The sequence below is a fragment of the Biomphalaria glabrata genome, chromosome 11, assembly GCF_947242115.1.
Source record: "Biomphalaria glabrata chromosome 11, xgBioGlab47.1, whole genome shotgun sequence".
NCBI classification, from domain to species: Eukaryota; Metazoa; Mollusca; class Gastropoda; family Planorbidae; genus Biomphalaria; species Biomphalaria glabrata.
Genome location: NC_074721.1, coordinates 8,739,219 through 8,754,785, shown reverse-complemented (window position 1 = coordinate 8,754,785; position 15,567 = coordinate 8,739,219). Strand labels below are relative to the sequence as shown.

Genomic DNA, 15,567 nt, shown 5'->3' with positions numbered 1-15,567 from the left:
GTTATAAAAAAAAGGCTCTTCTAAAAAAAAAGCTAGAAGCAAATGTCAGGCGAGCAATCACATGATACCGAACTCACTATTTAAGAAGAGAAAAAGATTCATTCTTATGTGCATTAATCTTAAAGCTAAGCTTCAATTCCAACTGGAAGCAATCATTGATGTAGCAGATACATTTGGAGCAATCCAACCAAATATTCTTTAGTTCAACAACTGACGAAGTATTGTCAGTTTCAAAATATTGGCGTATGTGATTATTTTTCAAAAGGCGACATTCAAACAAAAATACCAAGACCGAGAAGAGATCTAAAGGCAGCAAAAGGTATTCCTGGAGAAAACAAAATGACAGTGCATGATTCATATACCACTAAAACCTTCACGAATATCTCTAAATCATTAAACAAAGCCTTCCACCGTTTCTTACCATCTGCATATGCTGTAGAGTCATGTGAAAAATGATTTTTAAATTAAAATTAAGAGATTTTTTATGCAGACGAACTGACGGCACTTTCAAATGGTCAATTTTATTACAAAAGAAACAGTAACAGACATTAACTTTGGTTGGGATGAATAGAAGTTTTCACATTTGAAATTAAATTTCCTAATGGTTGCATTGTTGCAAAATTGAACTATATATTGATGGCAATGTCTTCTATTCCGAACAATAAAGATGCATGCAGTGCTTCACGTGACTACACAAACCTAGTGAAGTATAGATTAATTATAATGTAGAAAGCATTTTTAAATTTAATAGACTCTCATTTTATAGTTGTTCTACAATCAAATAACGTAGGTAATTATAAACTATATGTATTACGGTAAGAAAAAAAAATTTAAAAGAGGGGGGGGGGGGCGGTGACACCCTGAGCTGACCCCACTGGGCGACACCCACCCTAGTGACCCCACTGAGATTAATCATCAACATGAATTGATTCCACTCCCCCACCCCCTTTTTTTTTTTAAATTTAAATTCTGGCCCTTGCCATTTAGAAAGTAAAATCTCTCAAGTCAAAGTATAACAATGGTAATCTCCCTTACACAATATCACAGAGAGAGTGTTAAAAACCCCCCACTAAATTATGTTTAAAAAAAAAAACTGTAATAGCATGCAATAAGTCTAAATTATTTCAGTAATTAACACTATACGTTGGTAACACGCATTTTTTTTGGGGGGGTTGAATATGAGTATCGTAGATAATTCCAGACTTCATAATTGACAACTCTGTATTAAAAAGAATGATTCATTATATCTCCTATTTGTATAACATTTGGCTAGTGTTTTATAATGCTGCATCTAATCACCAGCATTGTCCATCATCTAGCCTTGAACTGACCAACCAACAGACACTACGATAGGTTGATGCGGAATATTCACCTGGCAAATAAAGCCTTAAGCTCCGCCCTGTCCTCTGGGAAGCCCCGTGACGCTTAACCACTTTAAAAGCTGACCACTTACTACGACTTACCTCATTTCCCCCGAATTCTGTGTTCCGAAGTTTCCAATGACTTGTTCATTTCTTCTATTTTGTGCTGAATACTTCGTTGATTCTTCTCTTCCATCCAACTAAAAGACTTTGTACTATTTCTCAATGTGTGTGGCTTAAGTCACATTTAGTGAACGCTGTGTTTAGCATTAACCAACATTGATTTTGTTAAAATGTCCTGTATTCTTCTTCAAAAAACTCTAAACTAGTTAGAGGAGTCAGCTGTACAACATCTCATGATGTCGAATGCCAAAATGCAAGGGCCCCCTAAAGAGGTAAAGCCTCTCGGGTCCCCAAATCCCTAGCTACGCCACTGGGCCCAAACTGTAAAGAGAAAACTATTTAAAAAGTAAAATGTTTTAAATTTTTTACATACATTTCTTAAAACCGTTGGAGATTTCTTGTTCTTCATTTATCTAGTGTATTTACAACATACATCGAAAAACAAAAAGGGAAATCTAACTAATGTATTAAAGGATATAACTCTTAAATTTGCAGCATTGCAATTGACGAAATTCAAAAGTGTTTACAATTATAATTAAAGTAATACAAAAAATAAAAATTATTAATAAATATGTAATCAGTATAAAAGTGTACTACTAGATTACTAGATGAAGCTATGTGTTTTTTTGTGTGTGTGTGTCAAATATAACTGTATGTATTTACTTGTTTTGAAACATTTATTAATGTAATAGATTGGCAGTAAATTAAACTTTTATGTATGGAGACGCGAGAGTGATTCTTGAATAGGCCTCCTCATTACCATACAAGTTCTTGGGGTCATAAATTCTTTTATCCCCTTAATTTGACCTAAAGTTGATGTTGCTGCAAATCCCTAATTTACAGAATAAATGGAACTCAATAGACCCCTGATTCTTCCTATTTAAAAAATATTTTTAAACAATTATCTAGGTAACACATGCTTGCACTGCAAGCTACAGGCAATGTAGAGTAGCGACATGCAAACAGCCACCTCTCATTTGGTTTTACTGTTAACTGATACATTCTAGATAACAACATTCAAGACTCGATGCCATCAATTACACCCTGGTCACGTGCAGAAGATAAATGGTACACTATTTCCAGCAGCGAATCCAAAATGGGGTCATGATTACTGACAACGGCATTCAAGATCTAGATCCCTACGATGACACCCAACTGTGCGTTTTTCAAAGCTTGCCCTCTAAGTAGTTTGAAAATTTAGATTTACCGGATGTAGCCTTTCTCTGGTGATCTTTAGTAGCATCGCATTTTATTAGCGGCCCCTGTAAGGGGAAAAAGCCGCTATTAGGTTTGTGCAAAATGTCCGTCTGTCCGTCTGTCCGTCTGTCACACTCAGATCTCGAAAACTAGAAAAGATATGAAAAATATTATTTCATCATTAAATCCGGCTTGAAAAGTTTAGGTGCAACGGCTACTTTTGGTTTTCTAAAAGCAAACCGTTTAATTTATAAAATTAATTATGCAAGCGATTTTTCATAAAAATACACCAATTCTAAAACAATTACGTAAATGTAAGGGAGGCAATGTTACAATATGCTAACAAAGATGGACAATTTTTGTGTATTTTCAGTATCACTAAGTCAAATATATTTTTAAAATGTACAGGAAATGTTTACAACAAATACAAATAATAGTTAAAGACGTTTTTTCTGGTCAACTAGCTGCTAAAATTAAAAGAAAACATTTCTGTTTGTTTATAAAGGCTAATAATGCACTTTGTATGTAAATATCACGCACATTTTTTTAAATGGACTTTTTATGCAGCGATTTTCGTGCAGTAGCGTAACGTCGCAACATGATCAGGTGCTAAACCAATTCCTTAAACTTTTTTTAAAAATCAGATTTTATTTATTTTTTGTTTAGTGCCCCCATCCGAATAAAAGAAGCTTATTTTTGTGCGTTTTGTTTGTTGGTCGGTCTGTCCGTCACGATTAGATTTAAAAAACTAGAACTCTAAAAGCTATTGAAAATCTGATTTACCCTTTAATGTTCCTCCCATAACATCTCAATAGTTTTAAGTATCTAAAATTGATTGTTCCGGATTTTTTTGTGCAAAACTAATCAACGCCAACAAATGTTTGTTTGCTCTTCTAACTTATATTACATTCAATTTCCATGCTTAAACGTTGCAAAAACACATTATCAATAATATGTTGTTCCGTTTTTTATGTAAATAGCATATTAATGCTAAATCATAATCTCTATACTGACTTATATTTCATTAAGTGTAAAAATGTTCCGGATATTGTTTTAAAAAACATGAATTATGCCTAATTATTGTTTGAAATCGCATGAGGCTTTTAAAAAAAGTAATTTACTAGAATTGATTACTGAAAATTACTTTTTAGACATTTAATTTTCTTGTAAAACATAACATAGAAGTTTTGTAATCGATAAAGAAAGTTCTGGATTTTGTTTCTTACAAATCGTCGCCAGAAATTTCCGAATTTATTTAAAAATCTACTAACGCCAAATAATTGTTTGAACTCCCTCTTCTAATTAATAAACAAATAATCTTCTCATTTAAGAAATAATGTTTTTACGGATTTTTATGAAAAATATTTTAACTCACTACTCTCTTACAGTACATTTAACTTTCTACCTAAAACATTAAAAAATCTAATTATCGTTAATATTATGTTCCGATTTTTAAGGAAAACAGAATCCAAACACCAAAGTAAGGTATGAAAATCTCTCCACGTGGCTGTAGTACATCTAATTTTTATACGAGACCATCCAAAAAATTTAATTAACGGTATTACATTTATCTGAAATTCTCTTTTTCTTTTACTATTTATACAAACATCCGGAACAATCTATTATATAAACTTTTCAATTGTGTTCATACCTAAAAATTATTGCGATGTTTTGAAACGTAAAATAAAGGTTAATCAATTTTTAATAACTTTTAGTTGTTTTTTTTATATCAAGATAACGGACAGACCGACTGACAGACAAAACGCAAAAACAATGTGGCTTTGATCCTTTTTAAATAATATCTATTAGAACTCAGTGCACCAATGTCTATGAACCCTCGTTAAATATCTCGTGTAAATAAAGACATTTTTTTTATGGTACCGGTACTAGCCTATTGTGAGGTAATGGAATATTTTTTCTTTGACGTCATATGAATGGACTCTTTAAATGTAATGTTAAAAGAACGCACTCGGTGCACCAATGTCTATTAACCCTCGAAAAAATTGCTTGTATTAATGAAAACATATTTTAGTCTAACTAAGCCGTGTGACGTAGTGTTTTTTTTTTCCTTTGACGTCACATGGAATGAATTCTTTAAATGAAATGCTAAAAGAACGCACTCGGTGCACCAATGTCTATGAACACTCGAGAAATGGCTCGTGTTGATAAAGGTGATTTTTAGTCTAGCTAGGCCTTGTGACGTAGTGTTTTTTTTTCCTTTGACGTCATATGGAATGAATTCTTTAAATGAAATGCTAAAAGAACGCACTCGGTGCACCAATTTCTATGAACACTCGATAAAAGACTCGTAATGATGAAGGCGATTTTTATTCTAGCTAGGCCGTGTGACGTAGTGTTTTTTTTTCCTTTGACGTCATATGGAATGAATTCTTTAAATGAAATGCTTAAAGAACGCACTCGGTGCACCAAAGTCTATGAACACTCGATAAATGGCTCTTATAGATGAAGGCGATTTTTAGTCTAGCTAGGCCGTGTGACGTAGTGTTTTTTTTTCCCTCTGACGTTATATGGAATTAATTCTTCAAATGAAATGAAAAAAGAACTCGGTATAGTAATGTTTATTAAGCCTCGTTATGTGACTCGCGTTTAAAAAAGGAATGATATCTTGATTTAGATCTAATCTAGATTTTTTAAACTAGATCTAGATTTTTATTACAGTATATCTAGATCTGGATTTATATTCTAATTAAAATTATTTTAGAGTCTAGATCTAGAATTTCTAGATCTAGTTTAGACAAAAATAGACTAGATTAAGATGTAGAATTTCAATTTCTAAACTTAAAGTGTAAAAAAAAAGTGTAGATTTTCATTTCCAAACGTTTTGATCAATATTGTAATGTTTTAATATACTAAAACTAATCTACTATTTTTTTTATTAAATTTCAATTTAAATTTACGGCAAATGAATCTTTGAAACATTATTACTTTTGACCATCGGATGGCTGCCTGGTCGTGCGGTTTGCGCGCTGGACTGTCGTTCAGATTTATGGATGGCCCAGGGTTCAAACCCTGCCCGCTCCCATCCCCCGTCGTCCTGCGGGAGGTTTGGACTAGGAAGTAATTATCTTCAACTCTGAAGGAACATCCGAAACGTGTAAAACATTTTACATCAAAATTAAATCACCTCTTGAATATTATTTGCGAATATGCAGATCCGACAGGGATCCGACTTCGACGGGGGCCGCCTCTGAGTTTGTGTAACACAAACTCTCTTTGTAATCTTGTTTCTGTTGTATTTTGTGTTAATTTAATTTTTTTAAAATTACAGTACCAATGTATCCAAAATGTCATTGTTGAGGTTGTTAGCAAAAAACCTGACACATTGTCAAAGACACACAATCTTCTCACAGACACCACTGAAACAAGCTTAACTCTTACTTCCAATTAGGGCTATAAATTATATTTATATGTTACATAATCAAAGAGCTAGTCTTTCATCTTTTCTTTTGACATTGTTTTTAAAATCCTAAGTATACGCAGATTAAAGGCTACACACAATTTGTTCTTTTCTATTTTGATGCAATCTTCAGAGTTGATTACGCCGACATTTATTTCGCTGCAATAGTTATTTATCATTGAAACAAGCTCAGCATTTGAAACAGTGTTTTGATCCGTCTCATTATATACTTAACGTTAAGAACATTTTGATGAATGATAAATAAGTCAACTCAATAGAGGATGCACTTGAAAACACACACACACATTTCCTTAGATACACATGGGACACCCCACTAGCGGATCCAGAACTTTGGAGTGGGGGGGGGGGCGATTTTTTTCCAAACCCTGACCCTAACGCCCAGTAAACCCTAACCCTACGCATAAACGTGCATACAGCGCGCGCGCACACACACACACACACACACACACACACACACGTACACACATATATATGTATATATATATATATATATATATATAAATATAAATATGAGAATAAAAAAAGCAGCATTTCTCAACCTTCGGCGAAAACCAAAACAACTGGGGCAGCGCTATAAGGTTCTCTGGTGAAGTTCGGGGCGAAGCCCCGACACCATAAGCGTTTTCTTGCTTTTTTCACTGCAGAAACGCATTCTCCTGACAAGTACAGCTCATTATTCATCAATGGAGTTCGGGGCGAAGCCCCGACGCCATAAGCGTTTTCTTGCTTTTTTTGACTGCAGATACGCATTCTTCTGACAAGTACAGCTCATTCTTCACAATGTAGTTCGGGGCAAAGCCCCGACGCCAAAAGCGTTTTCTTGCTTTTTTCACTGCAGAAACGCATTCTCCTGACAAGTACAGCTCATTATTCATAAATGGAGTTCGGGGCGAAGCCCCGACGCCAAAAGCGTTTTCTTGCATTCTTCATTGCAGAAACGCATTCTCCTGACATCTACAACTCATTACTCATAAATGGAGTTCGGGGCGAAGCCCCGACGCCAAAAGCGTTTTCTTGCATTCTTCACTGCAGAAACGCATTCTCCTGACCTGAAGCTCATTATTCATACTATTAAAAAACGACCTTTCGAATAATGTTGTACTTGAAAAATATTCTAATTTGAATTTATAGATCCATAATACATTGCAAATAAAACCGATTTGTTCCTTGAAAAGATAGGATACCCCACGTATTTAGATTTTTGTTTTGAGGATCGCCGCCGAAAAAAAACTTATTCGATAAATAGTATTCAAGAAAACTCTAGCATAAATTGTGAGTTATAGTCCCAAATTTATTTAGCTAGAAAATTATCAGATTGAGTAAAGGTTGGGAAAAGGTGACTATGAAAATGTTATTTGAGTCTAGAACTCATCTCAATCATGACTCTTCTACAGAAAAATTTCGTTTGAATTCTAACTTTTCCAATGCAAAGTCTTTCTAAAAATACTTATGATAACTTCATGTGAAATTACAAAAACTCTGTCTGGAAATGGGAATGGCGGTAGAGTGAAAACGATTAATCCTCGCTCCTTTACTAATTTCTGCTAAAGATTGCATTTGGCATTAAAGAATAGGTATGGGGCGACTCGATATAAGAATTTAATTTATAGTATATATAAATTATATTAGTGACAGATTTTTTTAATTTTGTAATTTCTTAACTATAATACAAAAAGAAAAAGTATTGATTTGTCCGATGGGGGAAATGCGATTGCATGTATCGCCCCTCCCACCTGGTACAACCCTTTTTCATTTAAATTTTCTAATGATACAATTTGAGATTAGAGTGTGGTACGACATATTTACAATGGGTCACATATCAATACGTAGTTTATATTATACAGATATTCAACTAATTTTATTCACAAACTATGATTCTCCACAAAAATAGGACCGCCCCCCCCCCAGCAATCAGAGGGCTAGAGTGGGGAGGGCAGTACTTGCAATCGCCCCCCCTCACCCCACCGAATCGGCCAAAATACCAGAAAGGGAGCGACATAATATAAAATTTATATATTAATTCAACTAATTTTGTTCACAAACTATGATTTCTCAATAAAAACGGACCGCCCCCCCCCACTCAAAGGGTTTAGGTGGGAAGGACAGAAGAGGTATTCGTCCCCTCCCCCCACCAATCGGCAAACAGGAAACGACATAATATAAAGATCGGTTAAAATATCAATAACAAGTTACAAGGATATAGATATTTAATTGATTTTGTTAGCAGGCTGTGATTTCTACCAATAAATTGGACCGCCCCCCCCACTCGAAAGTTAAGGGGGGGGGGGGCGGGATTGATACCATCGCCCCCTCCCGACCTTACCAAATCGGCCAACATACTAGAGGGGGGGGGGCGAAATAATCTAAAAATAGGTTGAAATATAAATAATTAGTATATATTTTTAACATAAGTAATAAATTCGTATACAAATTGTGTGAATCCTATACTAAAGTTCGTCCGCCCCCCCCCCTTTCGGGGGGGGAGGTCGGCCGAGTGGGGGGGGGGGCGATCGCCCCTACCGCCCCCCCCTGGATCCGCCAGTGGGACACCCACATACTGAGTGACCTCCAATATTATTTTCTTGTAACTTATCTTATGGTATTAAAGTGTTATTTTCAATATCTTAATGTTGATGTATTTTCTTTGACTTACAAAGTGTACGAATAAGAATGTTCGGTTAGATGTTTAAATGTGATAGAGATCATGTGTGATAACAAAATATCCTCGTTCCTGCGAGAGATAGTCTCAAACCATTCTGTTACAGTCAAGAATTTTGTCATGTAGGTCCTAGCCTTGATTTATTTTGAAAAGTGTATGATTACATTATATTGGTTATTAGTAAATACAATTCATTTAATCCATAATATTAATGAGATATTTGTAAAAAAGAAATAAGAAATGAATGATATTTGTGAGGCACATTATTTATTACTTGCTTTTCTTTTTGCCTATCTATTAATTCCCCTGGTACAACTTTTGAAATCAATTCTTGGTGATTGGAACTGCGAGAGTGGAACAGCAAGAGTAAATAAATAATGCATTACAACACAAACCAAAATAAGGACAACAAAAATAACATACAAATGATCGACATATTAATAAAATAAAAGACTTACATAACGCACAGAATATCACCTTCTGACATGTAGAATTACGTTCTTAAACAAAGACATTTCAGTTTAAGTTTAATATTATTATTATAAAATCCAAAGTTCTTTCGACCTTTCTCTCTCTACACCCCCCCTCCCCCAAATATTTCATCTTATACGTTATAAAGAAGAATGGTATGCTCAAACATCGTTGTATCTTTATGAAACATGGCATGAATGTTTCTTAGATCATTCTGGAGTGTATGTTAGAACTCCTCCCTTCCGCCACTGACAACGCTGTGAATTTCTTTGTGCTAGTAAAACATTAAGAAACAGAGATGAAGTATTTCAACATCATAATTGGTATATATATATATATATATATATATATATATATATATATATATATATATATATATATATATATATATATATATTAGTCCTATTTTAAGATATGTTTTACAAAAAAAAACCAACAACTATAAAATAGTTAATGACTTCGCTGTAAATTCTCCTTGACATACCAACAATGAGGGGATCATTTTTCAACTTTCTAGATCTAATGGAGAAAAAAAAAAAGGAAAAAGCTAGAACGTTATTTCAGCCACACCCATTCGCGGATGATGTTGAAAACTCGCACAAGTATCTATTGTACCTGATAAAACAAGAATCAATAAAAAGAAATTAACAAATGGTAAATAAATTTTTTCTTGGTATCGAAAAAAGAAAGAAATTGTACTTGATTTATGTGGCGGTAAAAGCTAAGTAGTCCCCTTTATACTTTGTGTAGAGTTAGCTTGAAAGTAATAATAGATAACTATAAAAACCTTCTATTTTCATAAGCATTTCGCTAGCACAGTGGTTAGTTTGGTAGTTTGAGTTTCCATTTAGGTTGTTTAACGTCTTTGTTTAATAAATGGATTTAAAAAGTGATCACGGTAACATTCACATACTTCATTCACCCCCCCCCCTTTTTTTTTTCCAATTCTAAACTGGTCCAAACAAGTGATAGGATCATAGCGCATTCAGAAAGCTAAAAGCATGATATAGCGCCGAACAAGACAATAAAATATTTCTTATCGCACAGACCTATTACAAATTTAATTACATGACTGCTCCAAAACAAATTAATACAAATGCACTCAATATAAGCTTTGTTTAATAGAAAAATATTTTTGATATTTGTCACCTTATTGTAAACTAAGAAACGCACACAGAAAAACATGACATTATCATTAAACAGAACTACCTGTATGTCATAGGATACTTAGAAACTTGTATCCTTCCCGTGACTTTCAGCACAGGGCGATATAGTTACTTGCTTCCATAGAAATCAGTCTTAAGCAATATTTGCCGCCTCTTCCTGCCTGGTGTTCTCTTCCCTGAGGTCCATGAAGGTGCGGGGCCGTTTCTTGGAGGAAGTCCTGATTTGCGTTTTCTTTCTGTCGGTCTCCAAGTTATTGTTACCCTTGGGGCGCGAGATTTATTCTGTCCGAGGACATATCCCCCAAACCTCATGCTTGCTGAGTTATTGGTGGTTTAGATACGTTTGGATATATTTTTTGTGGTAGTTATGCCATCTGCCTATTATGGGATCATCTGTTAAAATCAATTTAAGATTTCAAATTGAGCTATAAAGATCTGGTTGTCTACTGGAGCATACATATTAATACAATGTAGTAATAGCATAATGACATGTGTTACTGTTTTAAATCATGATTTCATAATAAAATAACAGCACCTTTATTCAAGGATTCTAAAACTAATTTCAATATGAGAATGCAAATAAAGATCTGTAGCACCGATGTAGGCGTACACGGGTATGTGTCTGGTTTCAATAACACAACTCTGGCCACTTTTATTTTATAACATTTAATTATTCTCTTCACAGTGCACTCAAGTTACTTCCCTTTATGTAATAGATCTAAATTGTGTGTTCGTCTAGTGCTTTGTCATCCGTTTATGCTAACGTTGGCTCTGGAATAAAATAGCTCAATATACAGTTACATAAATCGGGCGTTTCCCAGTTTTTACATTTCTATTCAACCCTGTTCAGTTCAAAGAAAAATACAATCATATCTCACTGATCATCTTACGACAGGAGAGGGGATATATGAGATTTACACTTCTGTTGGTCTTACCCTGGATACAATGATATTTATACTCAGCCATTTCACAATTAGGTATTTTAACTTAAATCTGGATTTAAACTTTATCCTGTTCTTCCTTTAAATCTCCAATATTATATAATGTACATAAGAAAGGAGAAATGGAAACAATGTTTGAAAGTTTTGCAAGTCTGAGTGTGTGAAAAAATGTGCATAAAGAATACTAACGTTAGGATAAGCTCACCTACATCTATGGTAGGACCAGAGATTTATTCCCCCTGGCTGGATTCCCTAGCCTAACACACATTTAGTTTTAACAAATCCATTGTCCCAAAAACAATGATGGAACTTTGACCCCAGACTTCGGCAGCAACCGCGCTTTCAATTTTAATAAATAAAAAAAAAATGACTTAGAAAATCTTCTTTGTATTTCCAGTGTCAATTAACATTGACTATATATCTTCTATTTAATTATTAAGATTCCTTTAGGGAGTTTTATCGGCTATATACAAGCAAACTGCGTAATGATTTTGAAAAGACTAATAAAAACTTTTGGGTATAAAAATACCCATATTCTTGTTTGTTTCGGCGTATGGCAACTATAACTTCGGGTAACTGTCGGTTTCTTTAAAAAAATATTTCAACGGTGGAGAGAGAGAGAGAGAAAGAGAGAGAGAAAGGGAGAAAGAGAGAGAAAGAGAGAGAGAAAGAAATAGAAAGAAAGAAAGATAGAGAGGGATAAAGAGAAACAGAGAAAGAAAGAGAGACAGAGAGAAAAAGAGAGAAAGAAAGAAAGTGAAAGAAAGAGATGAAGAAGAGAGAGGTAAAGAAAGAGAAAAGAGAGAAAGTAAGAAACTGAGAGTAAGAGTAAGAAAGTGAAAGAAATAGAAAAAGAGAGAGAAAAGAAAGTAAGAAACTGAGAGGAAGAGGGAGAAAGAGAGATAGAGAAATAGAAAAAGAGACAGAAAGCAGCGATGGAGAGAAAAGAGAATGAAGAATGTAGTAAAAGAGAGCTTGAAAAAACAAAATTAAAACAAAAAAGTGAAACAGTGAAAGATAGAGATGGAGGGAATACAAAGTGACGCAGATAGAATGAAAGAAAGAGAGAGAGAGAGAAAGCGGTTGGTAGGGGAAGCGTGGGAGAAAGATTACTCTTATATATAACAACCTACCAGCACCTTGACGTCTGCTTATGACAACACTAAGCATGCTCAACCAAACATGAAATACAAAACCAGCCATGCTTATCCTTTACATATGTGCCCCCCCCCCCCCCCCCCCCCAGTTGGACTGATCAGTCAACCAGGTCTGCACATTTTATTGTATACTGCTTATGACAACACTAAGCATGCTCAACCAAACATGAAATACAAAACCAGCCATGCTTATCCTTTACATATGTGCCCCCCCCCCCCCAGTTGGACTGATCAGTCAACCAGGTCTGCACATTTTATTGTATACAACACTCGCGGGCACGCTGCCCTGCCTCAACGTGGCGCCCGCGTGGAAACGGCCATTTGAGGAAGTGGCTAGGCGAAATGGGTAGCAACACAGGACTCCCGTGGGGATGCCCATGGGTAGACGAGAGTCCACCCCTTTCACGGGCGGGGTTGTAACAAAGTCCCCACAAACACGTCACCAATCCATGCGCTGTTCCTCAAAGGGACCGTTACATAAATGGCGGATCCCGCACAGTTAGCTTGGTACATTGAAGGAAAATGGCAGAAGTCCCCGGTGCATTCCCGGCCTTCGGCCGTGTCTCTAGTCCACGTGTCGGGGGTCGAACGCATCGGTAAACAGCAATGCCTTACATAGGCATTGTCTAGGGTCTCTCCCAAACAGAACTGTGTGTTCACACAGGTTTGTTTTTTTTTACTGTTCGGCTGGACGACCAAACAGGTTTTTTTTCAAACTTAGAGCTCGAAGAGCCTTCGGCTCAGCTCTTAGACATCAACAAGGTATACAACACTTAGATCCAGTTCTTGTACAATTCAGAGCATTGGCGGCGAGATTTTTGAAAGACGGACAATTTGAAGAAAGCCAATAAAGTTACAGCGCAAATGTATGAAAGATAGAGATCTCTCTTTTTTTAAAATAAGTAAATACATTTTTTTTGTTCTCGGTAGGCCTACACGAAAAAAAATTACTATCTTTAAAATATAACCCAGGACTCAGTTATTGTACTTGATTGATAAATATTTTTTCCCAACAAATCTTGCGACGTTAAGGTTTCGATAATTTAAATAATAATAATGTGATTGCATTCTGAGTCCATTCATATATGTAACAAAGAACCTTCATCTGTAAAAGTTCCTAAGTATTGAGGGCTAATGATACATTTGTTTCGGATTATTCTTCAAATTGGAAGATTATTAGATTCTAGCCCAAACTGCCCACAAACCAGAAGGTTTAAACCCGGCCCATCGAGACGACAGTCCCAAGCACATACCACTCATCTTATATATTACAGACGTTGTCAGGGTTATGTTAAGGCCTTAGCTCGTTTTCCGCGGGCCCCTGACATTCAACCAGGCACCTTCGTGCTTGCAATAAATAAGTGACTCACTGTTGACAATGTAAATGTTTAATGATATGAATTTAAGTTATGATGAACATTCTAATATTATGGATCTATTAATTAAATAATAATTCTACACCTTGCTGTCCCACAACGTACACATTAATGTTCGAAACCACAACACAACACACTGCTATCTTTAGTCACCACCGTAGACTTCCAATCCCATAACTAACTCCCCTAAACAGGAGAACACAGAAGAATTTCACACACACGTTACACCAGCATAATAACAAAACCACTCCATAAACTTACAAGCAAGGCAACAAAAAGAAAGTGCGTTCAAAAATTGTGCACTTTATAAACATTGGTGCTAGAATGCCATAATCTACGCACCGACAGACGTTACTTTAAAAAAAAAAAGATAATTACGTCCTACGCATTTCATGTGTCAATCTAGTCATGCATCTGAATCAATGAATTAAACTATGCTAAGTCGTTGGTTTTCCTGGCTGATTCAGACAACCATTTCCATGCTCTAATGGCACTAGGGAAGAAGGAGCACTTGTACGAATTCTTTCTAGCGTATGGAATAAGAAATGTGCCTCTATCTTTGTGTCTTTCTGAGTATTTTATTAGGTTTTGTTTTTCTATTAGTAAGTTATGGTTTAGTGTTTTATAGCTACTTTACTTTTTTATTTTTCTGTCCTGAAGTGTCACCATGTTTAGTGATTTTACTAAGAGTGTTACTCTAATCAAACAGGAATATTCGTTTGTTATAAATCTCATCGCTTTATTTTGTATTTGTTCTAGTTCCTTTATGTTTTCTTAGTTGACGGATCCCAAGCAGAGGATGCCTATTCTAATATTGGTCTGACTAAACTTAAATAACGTTTTAATTTGATGTTTATGTTTGTTGCTCTGAGTAGAGAATACGTTAATGGCCTGAATCTTAATACTTTAGTCTTGGCAACTGTTAGTTGTAAAGAAAAAGTGCTAGACAAGACGAAGCATAGTCGTTCTGTGATTGGAGACCAAATTTAGTCTTGATAGGCTGTTAAAGGGGGGGGGGGGGAGGGGCGCAGTGGCTTAGTTTCTAAAGCGCTTGGCATCCAAACCTGGAGTGCTGGGTTGGAATCTCAGCGAAGACTGGGATTTTAAATTTCATGATTTTTAGGGCCCCGCTGAGTCCACCCAACTCTAATGGGTTCCTTAGTTGGGTGAAAGTAAAGGCGGTTGGTCGTTGTGCTGGCCACATGACACCTAGCTCTTTAGCCGTTGGTTTAAAGAAACAGATGACATTAACAATATCTGCCCCAGAGATTGCAAGGTCTGAAAGGGGAAACTTTTCTTTACTTTACTAGGCTGTTGAGGTATCCCCGGATACAAATTTCTCTTTCGTACATATTTTCGACTCAATTTTGTTTTGTTTTTTTGGTTTCTCAAATACATATCGGACGATCCTTCAGAAATAAAGATGACTACGTCAGAGCAGCCCTAACTCTCTGTAAGAACGTCACGAGATGGTATCGGGCAGGGTTCTAAGTGGAGACTATCGTAACGATAGTTCCAAGAGCATATCACTCCGAACAGTGAGACTCGACCAGACAGCCCCCCATTGTTGCAAGTTCCCCTTTCGGGGCAGATGATGTAACGGCCATCTGTTTCTGTGCCTACGGTTAACGAGGGTGTCATTTAGCCAGCACAACGACCAACTAATTTCAGGTACCT

At 35.7% G+C, this 15,567-nt stretch overlaps 1 long non-coding RNA gene across 2 annotated transcripts in view; it reads right to left on the bottom strand.

Annotated features, from left to right (window-relative positions):
- Window positions 1-9,642: 9,642 nt before the first annotated feature.
- LOC129921631 (uncharacterized) overlaps window positions 9,643-15,567 on the bottom strand; it is a 151,658-nt gene continuing 145,733 nt past the window's right edge. For both annotated transcript variants that reach the window (XR_008773572.1, XR_008773574.1), the window contains exon 4: window positions 9,643-10,809. This is a non-coding gene — a long non-coding RNA (uncharacterized LOC129921631). The remainder of the gene's footprint in view (window positions 10,810-15,567) is intronic.